An 18,771-nucleotide genomic window follows, 5' to 3' on the forward strand; every position below is an offset into this window, starting at 1 on the left:
AGAATAATTACATTGCACAGGTTCTCCCAAAGGAGTGAATGATTTGAACCCCATGTCAGGCTTCCCAGCCTAAGGGTCCTGGACCAGGAAGCAAAGCTTCCAGAGCATTTTGCTTCGAAGCCCGGTGGGGCTTGCTTCTGGAAAAATGAGAGGGCTGGGGGAATAGAGACTTCATTCTTAAAGGGTGCGCACAAATTCTCCTGTACTCCGGAACCCAGGGCAGAAGGAGTAAGTGGATAGGAGCCTGGATCAGACCTACCTGGTGATCCTGGAGAGTCTCGGGGAGAGATGCGGCTCACCCTGGCGACAGAGACCCTGTGGGAACCGTTCTTGGGAGCTCCTCCTACCATGTGGATACTGGTGTTGGCAAGCACCATCGTTGAATCCTTGCTGTAGCATTTTAGCCCCAGGATCCAGCCCTACCTTGGCCCAATAGCCTATAGGCCACCAGTGCTGGGATACATCAGGCCAAGCAAATAAATAGGCAGGAACACAGCCCCACCCATAAGCAGACAGGCTGCCTTCAGACTCACTGAGATGCCTCTGGACACCCAGGAGCCCAGGAATCAGCTCCACCCACCAGGGGGCAGGCACCAGCCCCAGAACCCCTGGGCCCTCACCCTGCCCTCCAGGAAGCCTGCTTTAGCCTCTGGACCGGCTTCAACCACCAGGGGGCAGACAGCAGACATAAGAAAACCACAATCCTGCAGCAAGTGGCACAGCATGCCCACCAGCAGGCCAGACACTGCCCTGGGACCAGCTGGGCCCTGACCCTCACTACTAGTGGGCCAGCACAAGCTTTGAGACACCCCAGGCCCCATACCAACTGTGTCAGGAACTGACCCCCCTCCCAGCAATTAGACACCAGCTCTGGGACCCCTGCACCCTGCAACCAGTCTCCAGGACACAGCTCTGCCCACTAGTAGGCCAGCACTAACCCCAGGACCTGGCTTCACATACCGTTGGGCTGGCAACTGCACCGGAGTCTTCTGGACCCTGACTCTGTCCACCAAGAGTGAGCCAGCACTAGCCTTGGGGCTCCTTGGGGTTCTGCAGTCAGCTACCTTGGACCATCTGAAAACATAGGACCACATAAATACATAAGGCAAATATTAATGGGCATAAAGGGAAAAACACCAGTAACACAGTAATGGTAGAGAATTTTTAACATCTCACTTCTATCAATGGACAGATCATCCAGACAGAAAATCAATAAGAAAACACTGGCCTTAAATGACTCATTATATCAAGTGGACTTAATAGATACATATAGGACATTCCATCCAAAAGCAGCAGAATACACATTCTTTTCCAGTGGACGTGGAATATTCTCAAGGACAGATCACATGCTAGGCCACAAAACAAGCCTCTATAAATTTAAGAACCCTGAAATCATAGCAAGCCTCTTTTCCAGCCACAACACTATGAGACTCGAAATCAACTACAAGGAAGAAAACTGCAAAAAACACAGACATGGAGGCTAAACAACCAATGGACCACTGAAGAAATCACAGAGGGAATTAAAAAAAACCTGAAGACAAATGAAAACACAACAACCCAAAATCTTACACAAAAGCAGTTCTAAGACGGAACTTCATACCAATGCAAGCTTATCTGAAAAACAAGAAAAATTTCAAATACACACCATAACCTTACACCTAAAGGAACTAGAGCAAGGGGAACAAACAAAACCCAAAGTTAGTAGAAGACACCATAAAGATCAGAGCAAAATTAATGGAATAGAGACAGAAAACAACAACGACAGAAAAGATCAATGAAACTAAGAGCTGATTCTTTAAAAAGATAAACAAAATTGATAAATCTGGGACTTCGCTGGTGGCGCAGTGGTTAAGAATCCGCCTGCCAATGCAGGGGACACCGGTTTGAGCCCTGGTACAGGAAGATCCTACATGCCATGGAGCAACTAAGCCCGTGCACCACAACTACTGAAGCCCATGCGCCTGCAGCCTGTGCTCTGCAACAAGAGAAGCCACTGCAATGAGAAGCCTGCGCACCACAACGAAGAGTAGCCCCTGCTCACCACAACTAGAGAAAGCCCGCACGCAGCAACGAAGACACAATGCCTCCAATCAATCAATCAAACAATCAATAAAGGAAACCTGTAAAAAAAAATTGATAAATCTTTAGCCAGACTCATCACACACACAAAAAAAGAGAAGGCCCAAATCAATAAAGTCAGAAATGGAAAAGAACTCACAACTGACACCACAGAAATACAAAAGATAATAAGAGACTACTACAAACAACTATATGCCAATAAAATAGATGACCTAGAAGAAATGGACAAATTCTTAGAAAGGTAAAATCTCCCAAGACTAAACCAGGAAGAAATGGAAAATATGAACAGACCAATTACCAGTACAGAAATTGAATCAGTAATTTAAAAGCTCCCAACAAACAAGTCCAGGACCAGGTGGCTTCACAGGTGAAGTCTACCAAAGTCATAGAGAAGACCTAACACCTATCCTCCTCAAACTATTCCAGAAAGTTGCAGAGGAAGGAACACTTACAAATTCATTCTATGAGGGCACCATCATCCTAATACCAAAACCAGACAAAAGAATAACACACAAAAATTATAGGCCAATATCAATGATGAACATAGGTGCAAAAATTCTCAACAAAACATTAGCAAACTGAATCCAACAACACATTAAAAGGATCATACACCATGATCGAATGGGGTTTATCCCAGGGCTGCAAGGATTTTTCCATATCTACAAATCAAGTGATGAGATACACCATGTTAACAAACCCATATGATCATCTCAATAGATGCAGAAAAGCTTTTCATAAAATTGACCATCCACTGATGATAAAAACTCTCCAGAAGGCGGGCATACAGGGAACACATCTGAGCATAATAAAGGCCACATATGACAAACTCACATCTAACACCATACTCAAGAGTGAAAAGCTGAAAGCATTTCCTCTAACATCAGGAACAAGACAAGGATGTCCTTTCTCACCAGTTTTATTCAACATAGTACTGGAAGTTCTAGCCACAGATATCAGACAGGAAAAAGAAATAAAAGGAATCCAAAGTGAAAAGGAAGAAGTAAAACTCACTGTTTGCAGATGACATGATACTGCACATATAAAATCCTAAAGATACCACCAGAAAACTACTAGAGTTCCTAAGTGATTTTGCTACAGTTGCAGGATACAAAATTAATATACAGAAGTCTGTTGTATTTCTATACAGTAACAATGAAATATCAGAAAGAGAAATTAAGGAAACAATCTCATTTAACATCACATCCAATAGAATAAAATACCTAGGAAGAAACCTACCTAAGTAGGCAAAAGACCTGTACTCCAAAAACTGTAAGATACTGATGAAACAAACTGAAGATGACACAAAGAGATGGAAAGATATACCGTGTTTATAGATTGGAAGAATTAATACTGTTAAAATGATGATACCACTCAAGGCATTTTACAGATTCAAAGCAATCCCTATCAAAATAACAATGGCATTTTTCACAGAGCTAGAACAAATCATTTAAAAATTTGTATGGACACACAAAAGACTCTGAATAGAAAACAATACCAGGAAAGAACAGAGCTGGAGGAAACACACCCCCTGACTTCAGAGTATACTCCACAAAGTTGACACAAAAACAGACACACAGATCAATGGAACAGGATAGAGGGCCCAGTACTAAACCCACGCACTTATAGTCAATTATCTATGACAAAGGAGGCAAGAATATACAATGGAGAAAAGACAGTCTCTTCAATATGTCGTGCTGAGAAAACTGGACAACTACACGTAAAAAATTAAACTAGAATATCTGATCACACCGTATACAAAAATAAACTCAAAATGGATTAAAGACCTAAAGTACGACTGGAAATCATACAGCACCTAGAGGAAAACATAGGCAGAACGCTCTTAAACATAAATCTCAGTGATCTTTCTCTGGATCTGTCTCCTAAAGCACAGGAAATAAAAGCAAAAAGAAACAAATGGGACCCAATTAAACTTAAAAGCTTTTGCACAGAAAAGGAAACCACTGACAAAACAAAAAGACACCTACCGAGTAGAGAAAAGATTTCCTAATTATATCATCGATAAGGGGTTAATATCCAAAATATATAAACAGGTCATACAAGTCAAGATAAAAGAAAAAAAAACAATTAAAAAATGGGCAGAAGAACTAAATAGACATTTTTCCAAAGAGGAAATACTCTGGCCAACAGGCATATGAAAAGATGTTTAACATCGCTAATCGTCAGGGAGATGCAAATCTAAACCACCTCAAACCTGTCAGAATGGCTATCATCAAAAAGAACACAAATAATAAATATTGGAGAGGATGTGGAGAAAACCCTCACTCTTCTTGGGAATGTAAATTGGTGCAACCACTGTGAAAAATAGTATGGAGGTTTCTCAAAGAAAACAAAAGTAGAACTACCATGTGACCCAGCAATTCCACTCCTGGGTACATAGTTGAGAAAAACAAAAACACTAAATCGAAAGGATACATACAATGTTTGTAGCTGCATTATTTACAACTGCTAAGATAGGGAAGCAACCTAAGTGTTCATCAAGAAATGAATGGATAAAGAAGATGTGGTATACATGTACAATGGAATACTACTCAGCCAAAAAAAAACAACCATAAAACCACACAAGAAAAAACAAGAACAAAATTTGCAGCAACATGGATGGGCTTGGAGGGCATTATGCTAAGTGAAATGAGTCAGGCAGAGAAGGACAAATCCTGTATGATATTACTTATATGTGGAATCTATAAAATAAAACAAATCAGTAAATATACCAAAAAAGAAGCAGACTCACAGATATAGAAAACATACTAGTGGTTACCTTGTGGAAAGGGAAGTGAGGAGGGGCAAGATAGGAGTAGGGGATTCAGAGGTACAAACTATTATGTACAAAATAAATAAGCTTCGAGGATATATTATACAACACAGGGAATATAACCAATGTTTTATAATAACTATAAATGGTGTTTAACCTTTAAACATTGTGAACAACTATGTTGTGCACCTGTAACTTACCTAAGTATACTTCACAAAAAACTATGCTTCAAAAATACCTGTTGACCTGAATTTTGCATTTTATAAGTATTCATATATTTAGACTATATTACACTTATTTTGGTGATCATTTCAAAATATATATAAAGATCAAGTCAGATGTTGTATATCTGAAAATAATATAATGTCATATGTCAATTATATCTCAGTTTTAAAAAAGAATATACAGGTGCCTCAGTAAAAATACAAAACTACATACAGCAGGCCTGATCATGGAAAAACAATTTTTTTTCAAAGCTGATGCCAAGCCCTGTCTTCTGCTTTCAGGAGAAGTTGTTTTTAATGTTTTGTAAAACAACTATGTAACTCAGTAATTAAATCAGTTAAAGCACTTATGAGATTCAATACACATTTTTTTGGGGGGGTAGGTAAATTTCAGCAAGTTACATACAAAGAAGTTAACTGTAGCACAATGTATATTAGAATGATTTTGATAACTAAATATTTATAATTTATGTTTATAATTTCACAGGGAAAATACTTCTACGATAATACATTTCATCATAGAGTATAAAAATTTACTATGTTTTACAATTAATTTTTAAAATACCAACACATGCCTCTTTGATGAAGTTAAAGAGTAGAAGTATCTTATAATTTTGCTATTTTAATAAAAATGTAATTAAAAGAGTCAACCACCAGGTGGGAGTGTTTCACAATATTATATCCTGTAGAAAGCATTCTACAGTCAAGGTGTTTTTTTCCTTGAAGGCAGTTTTCGAGATTGAAGCATGTATTGTGTATATATTACTTAGGGATTTTTACCCTTACTCTTTCACTTCTAAGTTGTGTCATTATTGAACTTCATTAATTCAAGTTTTGTCAGTTATACAGGTCTTTTCTAAGGGATCAGGATTTTTCAACTCAATATATGATGAAATTGTGCTGTAATACTTAGGACATGAAAAAAATATGTTCTTTTTCATCCTTTCCTTTCTGGTAGAAACAGAAGTGACCTCCAATTTGTTTATATTATTTTCTATTTCTAAACAAATTGATAATTCTTCCTTTTATCTGTAATTTATAAATACGAGAGGTACAAAGATACAATATTTTCTGCTGAACATCTGCATAGCTAAATTAATAGTAACGTGTATCATCAGCCTGTTGTAAAGATGAAAATGAGTTCAAATATGTGAATAACTCAGCCATATGCAAAGTGCTAATCACACATTATGACATTATTAATGAAACACTTTTTAAAAAGTGGGGGCTTCCCAGGTGGCGCAGTGGTTGGGAGTCCGCCTGCCGATGCAGGGGACACAGGTTCGTGCCCCGGTCCGGGAGGATCCCACATGCTGAGGAGCGGGTGGGCCCGTAAGCCATGGCCGCTGAGCCTGCGCGTCCGGAGCCTGTGCTCCACAACGGGAGAGGCCACAACAGTGAGAGGCCCGCGTACCGCAAAAAAACCCACAAAAAAATCTGTTAACAGAAAAAATGTAGTTATGATCATGTTGATCATTCTGCGGTAAAAGAGTGCCATTTGAAGCAAACTATTTTGTTAAGAAAAGTGAGAAGGTGAAATCTGAGTTGACATCTAATACAAATAAAACATTAACTTCAAACTCAAGTTGAACTTTCACTTCAGTACATAAAAGTTAACTTTGGCACCCTCAGCAACTACTGAAGGGCTTGTTAGCACAAGAATGCTGGATTCCATCCCGAATTTCTGGTTCTGTAGATCTGGGGTTGCACCCAAGAATCTGCATGTTTAAAAGTTCCCAGATGTTGCTGCTTCCCCTGCTGGTCAGGTGATGGCACCTAGAGAACAACTGACCTACAACAATGCCGATATTGGAAAACAATCCATTAAAATAAAGAAAAAATTAGAAAGAACAAAATTACATTCCATCAGTTCTCTGAATATTCTTTTCACACAAGTAGTAAATTAACTTCCAGAATGAGAAGTAACAGCATATCCCCTTGATGATTTACGGACTAAAATCCACAACAAAGTAATATTAATCTTCAACGTTTTGGGATAGCTGACAGATGTTTTCTTTTTTACCCCAAGAAATGCTGGTCTAGGATAAATTGAAAAACTTCCTATTATACGTACATACATATATATTTTTTTTTTTCTTAATTGTTTTATTTATTTTTTGGCTGTGTTGGATCTTTGTTGCTACACACAGGCTTTCTCCAGTTGCAGCAAGCGGGGGCTACTCTTCGTTGTGGTGAGTGGGCTTCTCATCGCAGTGGCTTCTCTTGTTGCAGAGCGCAGGCTCTAGGCATGTGAGCTTAGCTGCTCCACAGCATGTGGGATGTTCCCAGACCAGGGCTTGAACCCATGTCCCCTGCATTGGCATGCGGATTCTTAACCACTGTGCCACCAGGGAAGTCCCTATATATATATATATATATATATATATATATATATATATATATATTTTTTTTTTAATTAGGCAGATGAAACAGCTATGCTTGAGGGACTCTGAGAAGTTATGAAATGGTTGGAAAATTGCTTCAGCATCTGTTCTGGTTCTGCGGCAGAGCAATCTCACAGTTCTTGGTTCACTCCAAGTCTGAGCAGAAAGTCTCTTTGCACTGGAATAAGCAACACTTCTTAAATCCTTCAAAACCTTTAATCAGTTTCTACCCTCCTCTCTCGGCCATTTCTTTATCTTCCCAGCGGCTGCAGAAGTAAATGCCTACAGCAGATTACTGTAAACCATTTCGAAATTATCCTACTTCCCAGGATCCTCCAAGCCTCTGCTTCACAGATCTTTAGAAAGTTTTTTAGTTAATGGGGATGCCTAGTGTACATGGTAAAATAAACATGCATATTATACCAACACTGAACTTTCCTAGAGTTACACAAGAGCCCACTACTCCAGAGAGAAAGCATCTATGTTTGTACTTCTTCCTGAAACTGTAACTGTTCAGAGGGTAACAATTTTCATTCTCAGATTTTGCCGTGATGTTAGAAATATTTACAACCAAGGCTGTGGCTGTGGCATATTCAAATCTGAGACACGCAAACAGGGTGCAAAAAATGTAACAGTAAAATTTAAATTTAAAGAAAGAGCACAATTAGTCTCCACAGGATAGGTAAAGAGGAAGAATGATCATAGTGTTTAGGCTTAGCAAGGGAGATAGATGGTCAACTGTTGATAACTCCTGGTAACAGTAACTGGTAAAACATTTTAAAAGAGCGATTTGGCAGTATGTATCAAAATGTAGAAGAAGTCCCAAAATATATTCTAGAAATATAATTAAGAACACTGTATTTCCTACAATTTATATTCAACTGTAAGGGAAAAAATAGCAATACAACTCAAATTTTAAAAGCAGTCATTTTCAAGTAAACCTGTTATGAAGAGAGCACTTTATAGTGATAGAATGCCACAATGAAAACTTTTGGAGTTCATAGTCCGGGAGTTACTATTCTGACATATATATAAGCCTGGAATCTATTTGCACATGTCTATTTTCTGGGAAAAATCTGTAATAGCTTTCATCAGATGCCCAAAGCTGCTCAGATGCACAATTTTCCATTTAAACAGGGGTTTAGAGAATTCGCTGAAGCCCAGTTTATTCACCTTTCTTAGGAACTCCTGATCTAGTCAGCCCCACGTTTAATTTAAGAAGAAACTGAGGTCTAATAAAAATGTTTGAGGAGGAGCGGGGAATGGCAGCCAGGAGGGAGTGGGAGAGCCTGGATGGAGGCCGGGTTGAAGGTCAGGGCCTTTTTCTGGCCACCGTGGCACGGGTCCCTCCCTGAACACTGTAAGTGACTTTTACCCTGGGATTCAGAAATGTCTACAGGACTGAGAATAGACCCGCTAAAGCTTACACCAGCACACAGATAAAATATCCTTCAACTGAACTTCATGTGCCCAGTCACTCAACATAAATCTAAACCCGTGCGGTTGACAGGCTCTTGGTGCTCCAGCCAGGCATCAGGGCTGTGCCTCTCAGGTGGGAGAGTCAAGTTCAGGACACTGGTCCACAAGAGACCTCCCAGATCCACGTAATATCAAACGGTGAAAATCTCCCAGAGATCTCCATCTCAACACCAACACCCAGCTTCACTAAACGACCAGCAAGCTACACTGCTGGACACCCTCTGACAAACAATAGCAAGACAGGAACACAACCCCATCTGTTAGCACAGAGGCTGCCTAAAATCATAATAAGGCCACAGACACCCCAAAACACACCACCAGACGTGGACTTGCCCACCAAAAAGACAAGACCCAGCCTCATCCACCAGAACACAGGTACTAGTCCCCTCCACCAGGAAGCCTACACAACCCACTGAACCAAACTTAGCCACTGGGGACAGACACCAAAAACAACAGAAACTATGAACCTGCAGCCTGCGAAAAGGAGGCCCCAAATACAGTAAGTTAAGCAAAATGAGAAGATAGAGAAACACACAGCAGATGAAGGAGCAAGGTAAAAACCCAGCAGACCTAACAAATGAAGAGGAAATAGGCAGTCTACCTGAAAAAGAATTCAAAATAATGATAGTAAAGATGATCCAAAATCTTGGAAATAGAATAGAGGAAATACAAGAAATGCTTAACAAGGACCCAGAAGAACTTAAGAGCAAACAAACAATGATGACAACACAGTAGATGAAATTAAAACTTCTCTAGAAGGAATCAATAGCAGAATAACTGAGGCAGAAGAACACATAAGTGACCTGGAAGATAAAATAGTGGAAATAACTATTGCAGAGCAGAATAAAGAAAAAAGAATGAAAAGAATTGAGGACAGTCTCAGAGACCTCTGGGAAAACATTAAACACACCAAAATTCGAATTATAGGGGTCCCAGAAGGAGAAGAAGGGAAAAAGAAAGGGACTGAGAAAATATTTGAAGAGATTATAGTAGAAAACTTACTTAATACGGGAAAGGAAAGAGTTAATCAAGTCCAGGAAGCGCAGAGAGACCCATACAGGATAAATCCAGGGAGAAACATGCCAAGACACATATTAATCAAACCATCAAAAATTAAATACAAAGAAAAAATATTAAAAGCAGGAAAGGAAAAACAACAAATATCACACAAGGGAATCCCCATAAGGTTAAGAGCTGATCTTTCAGCAGAAACTCTGCAAGGCAGAAGGAAGGGGCAGGACACATTTAAAGTGAGGAAGGAGAAAAACCTACAACCAAGATTACTTGACCCAGCAAGGATCTCATTCAGATTTGATGGAGAAATTAAAACTGTTACAGACAAGCAAAAGCTAAGAGAATTCAGCACCACCAAACCAGCTTTACAACAAATGCTAAAGGAACTTCTCTAGGCAGGAAACACAAGAGAAGGAAAAGACCTACAATAACTAACCCAAAACAATTAAGAAAATGGTAATAGGAACATACATATCGATAATTACCCTAAATGTAGACAGCTTAAATGCTCCAACCAAAAGACATAGACTGACTGAATGGATACAAAAACAGGACCCATATATATGCTGTCTACAAGAGACCCACTTCAGACCTAGGGACACATACAGACTGAAAGTGACGGGATGGAAAAAGATATTCCATGCAAAAGGAAATCAAAAGAAAGCGGGAGTAGCAATTCCCATATCAGACAAAATAGACTTTAAAACAAAGACTATTACAAGAGACAAAGAAGGACACTACAAAATGATCAAGGGATCAATCCAAGAAGAAGATATAACAATTGTAAATATTTATGCACCTATATGGGAGCACCTCAATACATAAGGCAAATACTAACAGCCATAAAAGGGGAGATCGACAGTAACACATTCATAGTAGGGGACTTTAACACCCCACTTTCACCAAAGGACAGATCATCCAAAATGAAAATAAATACGGAAACACAAGCTTTAAATGATACATTAAAAAAGATGGACTTAATTGATATTTATAGGACATTCTATCCAAAACCAACAGAATACACATTCTTCTCAAGTGCTCATGGAACATTCTCCAGGATAGATCATATCTATCCTGGGTCACGTATCAAGCCTTGGTAAATTTAAGAAAACTGAAATCGTATCAAGTATCTTTTCTGACCACAACACTATAAGACTAGATATCAATTACAGGAAAAATTCTGTAAAAAATACAAACACATTGAAGGCTAAATAATACACTACTTAATAACCAAGAGATCACTGAAAAAATCAAAGAGGAAATCAAAAAATACCTAGAAACAAATGACAATGAAAACACGACGACCCAAAACCTATGTGATGTAGCAAAAGGAGTTCTAAGAGGGAAGTTCATAGCAATACAATACTACCTTAAGAAACAAGAAACATCTCAAATAAACAACCTAACCTTACACCTAAAGCGATTAGAGAAAAAAGAACAAAAAACATGCAAATTTAGCAGAAGGAAAGGAATCATAAAATTCAGATCAGAAATAAATGAAAAAGAAATGAAGCAAATGATAGCAAAGATCAATAAAAGTAAAAGCTGGTTCTTTGAGAAGATAAACAAAATTGATAAACCATTAGCCAGGCTTATCAAGAAAAAAAGGGAGAAGACTCAAATCAATAGAAGTAGAAATGAAAAAGGAGAAGTAACACCTGACACTGCATAAATACAAAGGATTATGAGAGATTCCTACAAGCCACACTATGACAATAAAATGGACAACCTGGAAGAAATGGACAAATTCTTAGAAATGCACAACCTTACAAGACTGAAGCAGGAAGAAATAGAAAATATGAACAGACCAATCACAAGCACTGAAATTGAAACTGTGATTAAGAACCTTCCAACAGGGCTTCCCTGGTGGTGCAGTGGTTGAGAGTCCGCCTGCCGATGCAGGGGACACGGGTTCATGCCCCGGTCTGGGAAGATCCCACATGCCACGGAGTGGCTGGGTCTGTGAACCATGGTCACTGAGCCTGTGCGTCCGGAGCCTGCGCTCCGCAACGGGAGAGGCCACAACAGTGAGAAGCCCACTTACTGCAAAATAAAGAAAAAAAACAAAAACAAAAATCTTCCAACAAACAAAAGCCCAGGACTAGATGGCTTCACAGGCAAATTCTATAAAACATTTAGAGAAGTGCTAACACTTATTCTTCTCAAACTCTTCCAAAATATAGCAGAGGGAGGAACACTCCCAAACTCATTCTACGAGGTCACCATCACCCTGATACCAAAAGCAGACAAAGATGTCACAAAGAAAGAAAACTACAGGCCAATATCACTGATGAACATACATGCAAAAATCCTCAACAAAATACTAGCAAACAGAATCCAACAGCACATTAAAAGGATCATACACCATGATCAAGTGGGGTTTATCCCAGGAATTCAAGGATTCTTCAATATACACAAATCAATCAATGTGATAAACCATATTAACAGATTGAAGAAGAAAAACCATACGATCATCTCAATAGATGCAGAAAAAGCTTTCGACAAAATTCAACACCCATATATGATAAAAACCCTCCAGAAAGTAGGCATAGAGGGAACTTTCCCCAACATAATAAAGGCCATATATGACAAACCCACAGTCAACATCGTCCTCAATGGTGAAAAAGTGAAACCATTTCCACTAAGATCAGGAAGAAGACAAGGTTGCCCACTCTCACCACTAGTATTCAACATAGTTTTGGAAGTTTTAGCCAAAGCAATCAGAGAAGAAAAAGAAATAAAAGGAATCCAAATTGGAAAAGAAGGAGTAAAGCTGTCATTGTTTGCAGATGACATGATACTATGCATAGACAATCCTAAAGATGCTACCGGAAAACTACTAGAGCTAATCAATGAATTTGGTAAAGTAGTAGGATACAAAATTAATGCACAGACACCTCTTGCATCCCTATACACTAACGATGAAAAATCTGAATGTGAAATTAAGAAAAGACTCCCATTTACCATTGCAACAAAAAGAATAAAATATCTAGGAATAAACCTACCTAAGGAGACAGAAGACCAGAAATGCAGAAAATTATAAGACACTGATGAAAGAAATTAAAGATGATACAAGTAGATGGAGAGATATACCATGTTCTTGGATTGGAAGAATCAACATTGTGAAAATGACTCTACTACCCAAAGCAATCTACAGATTCAATGCAATCCCTATCAAAGTACCACTGGCATTTTTCACAGAATTAGAACAAAAAAAATTCACAATTTGTTTGGAAACACAAAAGACCCCGAATAGCCAAAGCAGTCTTGAGAAAGAAAAATGGAGCTGGAGTAATCAGCCTCCCTGACTTGAGACTATACTACAAGGCTACAGTAATCAAGACGGTATGGTACTGGCACAAAAACAGAAATATAGATCAATGGAACAGGATAGAAAGCCCAGAGATAAGGTGACAATATGTGCGTGGGTTTATCTTTGATAAAGGAGGCAAGAATATATAGTGGAGAAAAGACAGCCTCTTCAACAAGTGGTGCTGCGAAAACTGGACAGCTACATGTAAAAGAATGAAATTAGAACACTCCCTAACACTATACACAAAAATAGACTCAAAATGGATTAGAGACCTAAATATAAGGCCAGACACTATCAAACTCTTAGAGGAAAACATAGGCAGAACACTCCATGACATAAATCACAGCAAGATCCTTTTTGACCCACCTCCTAGAAAAATGGAAATAAAAACAAAAATAAACAAATGGGACCTAATAAAACTTCAAAGCTTTTGCACAGCAAAGGAAACCATAAACAAGACGAAAAGACAACCCTCAGAATGGGAGAAAACATTTGCAAATGAAGCAACTGACAAAGGATTAATCTCCAAAATTTGCAAGCAGCTCATGCAGCTCAATTTCATAAAAACAAACAACCCAATTAAAAAATGGGCAGAAGACCTAAACAGACGTTTCTCCAAAGGAGAATACAGATTGCCAACAAACATATGAAAGAATGCTGAACATCATTAATGGTTAGAGAAATGCAAATCCAAACTACAATGAGATATCATGTCACACCGGTCAGAACGGCCATCATCAAAAAGTCTACAAACAATAAATACTGGAGAGGGTGTGGAGAAAAGGGAACCCTCTTGCACTGTTGGTGGGAATGTAAACTGATACAGCCACTATGGAGAACAGTATGGAGGTTCCTTAAAAAAGTAAAAATAGAACTACCATATGACCCAGCAATCCCACTACTGGGCATATACCCTGAGAAAACCATAATGCAAAAAGAGTCATACCAAAAGTACCAAAATGTTCATTGCAGCTCTATTTACAATAGCCAGGACATGGAAGCAACCTAAGTGTCCATCGACAGAAGACTGGATAAAGAAGATGTGGCACATATATATAATGGAATATTACTCAGCCATAAAAAGAACTGAACTGAGTTATTTGTAGTGAGGTGGATGGACCTAGAGTCTGTCATACGGAGTAAGTCAGAAAGAGAAAAACCAATACTGCATGTTAACACATATATATGGAATCTAAAAAAAAAAAAAAAAATCTTCATGAAGAACCTAGGGGCAAGACAGGAATAAAGACGCAGACCTACTAGAGAATGGACTTGAGGATATGGGGAAGGGGAAGGGGAAGCTGGGACAAAGTAAGAGAGTTGCATGGACATATATACACTACCAAACATAAAATAGATAGCTAGTGGGAAGCAGGTGCATAGCACAGGGAGATCAGCTCGGTGCTTTGTGACCACCTAGGGGGGTGGGATAGGGAGGGTGGGCCAGACGGAGATACAAGAGGGAAGAGATTTGTGGACATATGTATATGTATAGCTGGATTCACTTTGTTATAAAGCAGAAACTAACACACCATTGTAAAGCAATCATACTCCATTAAAGATGTTTAAAAAAAAAAAGTTTGACGAAGTCACTGTGCTCGTTATAGCATCTGGTTAAAGCATATAGATATAGAGACCTCCGTGGACGTCCAGCAGTTAAGACTCCACACTTCCACTGCAGAGGGCATGGGTTTGATCCCTGGTCAGGGAACTAAGATCCCACATGCTGCGTGTTGTAGCTAAAGTGTAAAAAAAAAAAGGAAGAAAGAAAAAAGTATATAGATATAGCATAGTTTCTTATCTATATTTTTATCCATCTATCCATATACATATATCTGTATTTAAATATATATGTATTTAATAAGTATGTATGCAAATATGGATATAATGTGTGTGTATATGTATAACCTCTATAATGTGCTTTGATGTGTGTGCTTTTACATTTGTCATTGTTCTGGATTAGAATCCCTTGGTAGAAAAAAGTAGGATATCTAGTTTAACATCATTATTTTATATGATGAATTCAGAAAAAGGGACTTGCCTAAGGTCACATCGCTTATCTGTAGTGATGAAATCCAAAAGGTAACCTTCAATATTTTAGATTTCAAAGCCTGGCTCCCCCACTTTCCAGCTGTATGACCTAGCAAGCCCCTCGAAATTCAGTTTTGTCATCTGTGATGATACCTTTCAGGTTTGTGGGTAGGAATAAGAAAATTTTAAGTAAAATAACAAGGAGCAAAATAGGTTCTTGCCAAATAGTTGCTGGACACTTTAAGCCAAATGTAAGTATTTGTAAGATATAATGATTTTCATGTGTGAAAGCAAGTAAGATAATAACTATGATCGTCAATATGGAAATACCCATAACTGCTTACATAAAATATAAAATCCCTTATAATTTATGTTATGGATTTTTATAAACTATCTTAATGTCTTAACTACTATCTGTACCACAAGTTATAGGAAAAGAGCTTTTCAGTAGGAACTACTGAGTTTTTCATCTCACCAGAGGTCTTGCATCTTTCTACTCTGCTAGACGTAAAGCTTCTGTAACAGCCATCATGGACTTCTCCATCCTCTCGCTGAAATCATCACATCAAAGCTGATCATTGTCGGCAGCCTTTCTCAGAAAAATGTATGGGACTTGTTATAATTGAAACAAGTGGTGAAAAATTCTATGGATGCACTTTTTTGTTGTTGTTGTTGTTGTTGTTGTTGTTGTTGTTGTTTTGCGGTACATGGGCCTCTCACTGCTGTGGCCTCTCCTGTTGTAGAGCACAGGCTCCGGACGCGCAGGCTCAGCAGCCGTGGCTCACGGGCCCAGCCTCTCCGCGGCATGTGGGATCCTCCCGGACCCGGGCACGAACCCGCGTCCCCTGCATCGGCAGGCAGACTCTCAACCACTGCGCCACCAGGGAAGCCCTGGATGCACTTCTAATTGAAGCCCACTGCTGGGCTTCCCTTGAGTGGGTAGTTCTCCATTTTTTATAGTCTGAGGATTTTCAGGAAACTAATGTAACACAGAAGACCTTAACCTGCTTTTAAGGATTTCAGGACCCTTATACTTTCTTTGGGACTATGCACAAATGGCCATAGCATTCATGACCCCCCACCCGTTAAAAGTCTTTATTTGTTTTTATTCTTTTTCCTTACAAAATTCTTCCTTTCTCTGCCAGCCTTGGTGAAATCAGAGGACAAAGAGAAAGCAACTAATTGCTTGCACAGCTCCCAATTGTATAGTTAAGTTCATTAGAACACACATTATACTGGAATCCTGCAGATGGTTGGACACATGGTCTCTAAAGTGTTATTTATACTTTGGAACTAGTAACAACGAGTCACTTGCCTAAATAATTAAAAAATGCATATTCCATATCAAACAAAGTCTGTGATCATCACTCTTTGGCTGCATGCACTGCAGTCTAAATTAACAATCCTTCACTTCTTTTCCGACCTGTCACCAACTAAAATACATATATAACCATGCCTATGTGATATTACTACTGACAGCGTGATAATAATTGATGATAAGATGAGTTAGCTACTTTTTTCCTCAAAGTATATCTTAGTGATTGAGAGTATGACTTTTTAAGTCAGTGTAGTTGATGAAAGAACAGCAACTCATGTTACATGCCAGCTCCAATCACATAGTAGTGGCTGTTGGAAGAGCTCTGTGGGGAAGGAAGGCACACTGAGGTAGTTCAACAGAAAGTGCCAGAATCGATTAATATTGTCTGCCATGGACTTAGGAATAGGGACTAGCAGCACATACACAGGATATTTGCCTTTCCTGGGTTTTTGGTTATGAACCCTAGGTTTTAAGAGTCAGACATTCCTGGATTTACTGTCTGGCATCACCACTTACCAGCTAGGTAACCAGCTAAGTAAATGGCTTCCAGGGAGTTATTTAATCTCTCAGAGTCTGTATCGCTCAGTTTCATCAACTGTAATTGAGGAAACTAATATTCTCTCTCTTTCTCCCTCTCTCTTCCCACCTCAGTCTCTGTCTTGATAGTTATGATTTTTAAATGCTTGTAAAGTGGTACCAGGCATACAGCTATGTAGTCAATAAAATTAGGCAGTACTATTACTGCTCCTACTAATGATATTTTAAAGAAAGAATATTTTCTCAGGTTCCTCACACACTGAAAAAGTAACTAGACAGCAGAGATATTAAGAATTCACAGAGGACCTGTGTGGAAGGGGAGAGGCAGCACATCCAAAGCAGGGCCTCCAGAGTGTGGAGTGCTGGAGTTTTTTAGAGCCTTATCCACCAGAGGGTAGACAGCAGAAGCAAGAAGAACTACAATCCTGCAGCCTGTGGAATGAAAACCACATTCACAGAAAGACAGACAAAATGAAAAGGCAGGGGGCTATGTACCAGATGAAGGAACAAGATAAAAACCCAGAAAAACAACTAAATGAAGTGGAGATAGGCAACCTACCAGAAAAAGAATTCAGAATAATGATAGTGAAGATGATCCAGGACCTCAGAAAAAGAATGGAGGCAAAAAGCGAGAACATGCAAGAAATGTTTAACAAACACCTAGAAGAATTAAAGAACAGACATCTAGAAGAATTAAAGAACAAACAAATAGAGATAAGCAATACAATAACTGAAATGAAAAGTACACTAGAAGGAATCAATAGCAGAAAAACTGAGGAAGAAGAACAGATAAGTGACCTGGAAAACAGAATGGTGGAATTCACTGCCACAGAACAGAATAAAGAAAAAAGAATGAAAAGAAATGAAGACAGCCTAACAGACCTCTGGGACAACATCAAACACACAACATTCGCATTATAGAGGTCCTGGGAGGAGAAGAGAGAGAGAAAGGACCCAAGAAAATGTTTGAAGAGATTATAGTCGAAAACTTCCCTAACATAGGAAAGGAAATAACCACCCAAGTCTAGGAAGCACAGAGAGTCCCAGGCAGGATAAAGCCAAGCAGAAACATGCTGAGGTACAATCAAATTGGCAAAACTTAAAGACAAAGAAAAATTACTGAAAGCAACAAGGGAAAAATGACAAATAACATACAAGGGAACTCACATAAGGTTAATAGCTGATTTCTCAGCAGAAACTCTACAAGCCAGAAGGGAGTGGCACAATATATTTAAAATGATGAAAGGGAAGAACCTACAACAACATTACTCTACCTGGAAAGGATCTCATTCAGATTCGATGGAGAAATCAAAAGCTTTACAGACAAACAAAAGCTAAGAGAATTCAGCACCACCAAATCAGCTCTACAACAAATGCTAAAGGAACTTCTCTAAGTGGGAAACACAAGAGAAAAAAAGGATCTACAAAAACAAACCCAAAACAATTAAGAAAATGCTAATAGGAACGTACATATTGATAACTACCTTAGAGGTGAATGGATTAAATGCTCCAACCAAAAGAAACCGACTGGCTGAATGGATACAAAAACAAGACCCATATGTATGCTGTCTACAAGAGACCCACTTCAGACCTAGGGACACATACAGACTGAAAGGGAGGGG

The sequence above is a fragment of the Delphinapterus leucas genome, chromosome 10 (genome assembly GCF_059928025.1).
Source record: "Delphinapterus leucas isolate spDelLeu-1000000601 "Yukka" chromosome 10, BTC_Dleu_Yukka2, whole genome shotgun sequence".
NCBI classification, from domain to species: domain Eukaryota; kingdom Metazoa; phylum Chordata; class Mammalia; order Artiodactyla; family Monodontidae; genus Delphinapterus; species Delphinapterus leucas.